This window comes from Populus euphratica, unplaced genomic scaffold, assembly GCF_000495115.2.
Source record: "Populus euphratica unplaced genomic scaffold, PopEup_1.0 scaffold597.1, whole genome shotgun sequence".
Lineage (NCBI taxonomy): Eukaryota > Viridiplantae > Streptophyta > Magnoliopsida > Malpighiales > Salicaceae > Populus > Populus euphratica.
The window spans coordinates 112560-117459 of NW_011500481.1; positions in this window are offsets into that span (position 1 = coordinate 112560).

A 4900-nucleotide genomic window follows, 5' to 3' on the forward strand; every position below is an offset into this window, starting at 1 on the left:
TGACTCGAGTCATAAGAATGAGATATTTATATAGAAAAAAATTACAAGGCCTAGCTCTAAATCAACTCTTTGTTGAAGGAAGAAATTAGAAAATTAACAACTTAAGAAAACAAAAGCAAAAAATTTAAGTCAACATAAGTTAACATGACAAACTCATAACTCAAGTTATAAGACTAGGATAACTTAATACCAAGCAAGCCAAAAAAACTATAAAGCTCAATTCCCAACCAATTAAACCCACGACTAGTGTTATGATAACATGATTATCTAATAGAAAGCAAGTTCAAAAAATTATGAATCCCAACTCCCAACCAACTTATTATTGAAGGACAAAATCAGAAAAGAAATAGTTTTTTCGAAAAAATATGAGTCAACTCGAATAAACCCAATAAATCTGTGAACAAGCAAAATAATTTAATAGAAAGCAATTTAGAAACAAAATCATGAAGCCCAATTACCAACCAATTAAACCCAAAAAATAAGTCATGAGAAAGAAATTACATTATAAAAAAAAAATTAAAAATATTACAAAGCCTAGATCTCAACCAACCTATTGTTGAATGACAAAATCAAAAAGGAAGGAATCAAAAAGGAAAAAGGAAAGAAAACCTAAGCCAGCCTAGCAAACTTATAACTTGGGTTATGAAATTAAGATAACTTAATAGAAAAAAATTAAAAAAACTCATGATGCCAAGTTTCCAACCAACTAAAAGTTCAAGGCTAAAACTTAAATAAAAAAAAAAGAGATAGAGAGAGAGAGACAAAAGGGAACAATTCCATTCAACCCAAACTAACTATCAAAACTTGAAAATTGAGTCACGAAATTGAGATAATCTTATAAACAGCAAATTGAAAAGTCCTAAACCACCCCAATGTTAAAAAGGCAAAATTAAAAATAGTTCAATTAAAAAAAACAAAATTTTTTTTGAGTCAACTCGAGTTAGTCCTCCAAAACTATTATTTAGGTTATGATACTAGTATAACCTCAAAGAAAAGAATGCAATCAAATTACAAAACACAATCCCTAACCAATCTAATTTTAAAGGATAAAATTGAAAAAAAGAATTAAGAAGAACTAAAAAAAAAAAGATTGTAGTCAAACAGGGATAACTCTTCAAACTCGTAACCCAGGTCATGAGACCGAGATTATCCCATATAAGACAAATTAGAGAAAATCACAAAACCTAATTCCCAATCAAACTAATGATGAGTGATGAAATCAAAAAAAATAAATAAATTAAGAAAGGATCCGAACACTACTAGAATTCTTAGATTTATTGATAGAATTTTCTGTTGGTATTTATACTCGTATACCATCAGCAATAAATTTACCGATGGGCTCATGGATGGAAATGCACTGTTAATAAAACTCTTGTTGGAATTTTTGGTCTGTTAATTATTCTATCACTAAGAAAATTACTGATGAATTTTCTAATGGCAAACATATATGGAAAAAAATTTACTCCATTATGTTGGTATTTTCCTTGAACAATTTGCCACATAACTAACAAAAATATCATATGCAATTCTATTAGTGATTAAATAGTAGCATAATGACATATGTAATAATTCTTTTTTAACTCTCTAAAATATACCGATGGACTTAATACATCAATAATTATTTAAAAATATATTTTTCAAAAATCTATTCAATAGAAGTAGAAAATAATTAAAATAAAATAAATTAATATAAATCAACACTTAGTGGTAATACTCAATAATACTTAGGAACCAAGTTGCTCGTAAAAAAGAAGAAGAAAGTCAACTGAAACAAATAAATAACACAAGAAAATAAACAACACAACAAATAAATAAATTAACTAAAAATAATTTCCACTTAACCTAGAAAAGCTATTTCAGAACCCATAATCTAGCAAAAAGTAAATTAAGAGCTAAAATAAATCCAACAAAATTGATCTAATATGAAAAAAAATCCGATAACATTCATACAATTATTAAGAATAGAAAAATTTAAAAATATAATAAAAAACACAAAAAATAAAAGAAAAAAAATCTCACCTTAATTTAAATGTGAGTGAAGTTGAGAAGAGAAAAATAAAATAAAATCATAAAATATGTTAATTAAAAAGATTGAGAAAAGAAAAGAAAAGAAAATAAGAGGAGAAAACATACCTATGGGTGAAAGAGTACACAAAAGAAGAGGAGTTGAGAAGAGAACACAAAGAAGAAAGGGATGTTGGTATTTTTTATAGAATGGGAAGAGAGAAGAAGAAGAAAAAAAAAAGAATATGTGCATCTATTATGAAATGAGGGATTCTAGTCTTTTAATTGAGATATTTTTCTAACGAGTTTATCGATATATAATTAAATATTAATATTTTTAATTATTCTATTGATGATTCTATTTGTAATATTTAATTTAAATTTTTAGAAACCCCTCAAATATCACCAATGACTTTTTAATCCATTGGTGATTTCATTTATGATATTGCTAATCCATTGGTGATTTCATTTATGATATTTAATTAAATTTTTTAATTTAATCAAGAATTTTCAGAAACCCCCCAAATATCACCGAATACTTTTCAATTCAATGATGATTTTGCATGTAAAAAACAATGATTAACAATGCAATTAAAAAATGAGCAGTTAGAAAGCTCTCTAAAAAATATCAACATAATTCATTCATTGGTGATCTCATATGCAATAGATAACATGGACAGTGTAATTAAAAAGAAACAGTTCTTGAGCTCTTAGGAACATACCAACAGAATTAATATATCAATGATACCCCTTATAATTACCACAATGAATAATGGTAAGGAGAAGGGACCAATTTACTAATGGGTTTACAGTTGGATTTTACTGATGGTATTAATCCATCGATAATATCGTCTATATAAATAACATATCAACATATTTTTTATTTTTTTATTCCTTCCTTTCCACTATAATTCTCTCGGTATATATCAAGGTAATATTTTCGTTGGTGTTTACCAACTAATATAAACGAGTATTCTATTGATAAAATTCACTGCAATCTACTAACAAAATATTTTGTTAGTGTTTTTGTTTATATTTACTAATTTTTTGGTAGTGGAAACAAAACAAATAACAATAAAAAAAAAATCAAAATTAATATAAACATAAAATTATAGGACCTTTCGCTATTTTGAAGAGAATGGGCGTGGGAACCCATGAGAAAAAAGAGAAAAGTGTGAGAAGAAGAAAATAAATGAAACTAGTTGTCACATGCCTTTACCAGCTCCAATCTTTAATAAACTCAATATTAAAAGATTAGATTAAAAAATAAAAAAATTAAATAACTAAAAATATAAGGCTAATCTTTCTCGTACCCATGCAATTCAACCCTATATTCTTTAAAGATAAAAGGGCTGAATAATTTTTCTATTGTTCACATTCAGTTTTCACGCTTTAATTCTTTCAAATCAACATAGTATCATTTAATTTTGCTAAAACAAGCATCAACCAAGCATTAAATTATTATTTTTCTAAATAATAAGTATTCCTATAATTTAGAGATAATTTTATGTTAATTTTAGTTTCTCATATCATTAATTAATTCTAATATGTTTTCATCTTGTCGTAAAGTACCTTGTAAATTGCCACGAATCCTTGAGTGAAGCATGAAAGGAGTAAACACGTGAGAGAATAACTGAGAAATCTATATTTCTTATTAACTAACCAATTTTTCATATTCAAGTATGTCTAAGTTAAGCAATAGCATGACACCACATAAAAGGGAAAATGAAATTGTAACCTAGTTGTAAATTTTGAATCAATGAATGTATTGAATTGTCGATGAATTTGGAGATAGGTTGGTAAGATTGGAGAGGCAACAGGCTAATGGTTATTGTGGGGGTTCAAAATAGGCTTGATAAAAAAGAATTTAATATTAGGAGGGTTGTTAGGCAAGTTAACATCGATATGGATGAGTTTGTGACTTATAATGCGAACATGGGTAATATTGATTTTGATAATGTTTTCATGTGTAATAGGGAGCAGTTTGGATAATAGCAGGATCATCAGTATGAAGGGGATTTATATTGTGATAATTTTAGCCAGAGGGTTAATTATAGGTGTCGTGACCATAATGCTGAGTTAACGGAGATTTAGATACAATTAAGATGGAAATATTGGCTTTTAAGGGGAAAATGATCTTAAAGTTTATGTAGAGTGAGAGAAGAAAGTGGAGTAGATTTTTTAGTGTGACAATCATCTGAAGCTCGAAAAAATCAAGTTTGTTGTGATTGCTTTTACTAACTATGCTATTATTTGGTTGGATTAATTAATGATGCATCACCAAAGGAATTATGAGAGGAATTTTAATACTTGAGATGAGATGAAATCTATTATAAGGAGGAGATTTGTGCCTAGCCACTATTATAAAGAGTTGTATCAAAGGTTGCAACTTTAACCCAAAGTACAAAGAGTGTTGATGAGTACTTTAAAAAGATTAAACTTGTTATGGTTCAGGTTCATGGTAATGAGGATAAATAGGCTACTATGACTAGATTTATGAATGACTTTAATCATGATATAGCTTATATTATGGAGTTGCATCATTATATGGAGTTGGAGGAGATGATGCATATAATCATGAAGATAGAGAGCCATTTTAAAGCTAACATTGGGGTTAGTCCATCACAACCAAATGAGAAGGGCAAGGTTATATTTCCTAGAAAGAATAAAGACATCTTAGCCATTTGTCAAGGTAATAATTGTCACACCCAATATCGCGGTAGCCTTAAAAATTCCATGGAAAGAACATATTTCTAACATCTTATTCTTTTAGAGGAAAATATCTAGTTTAAGAAGTCGCCGCTTAGTATTGTGATCACTACAAACCCTAACTGTTCAACAAAAATTCTATGGTACGAGACTGATTACATAAAAAAAAAGATATTATTATCCTTTA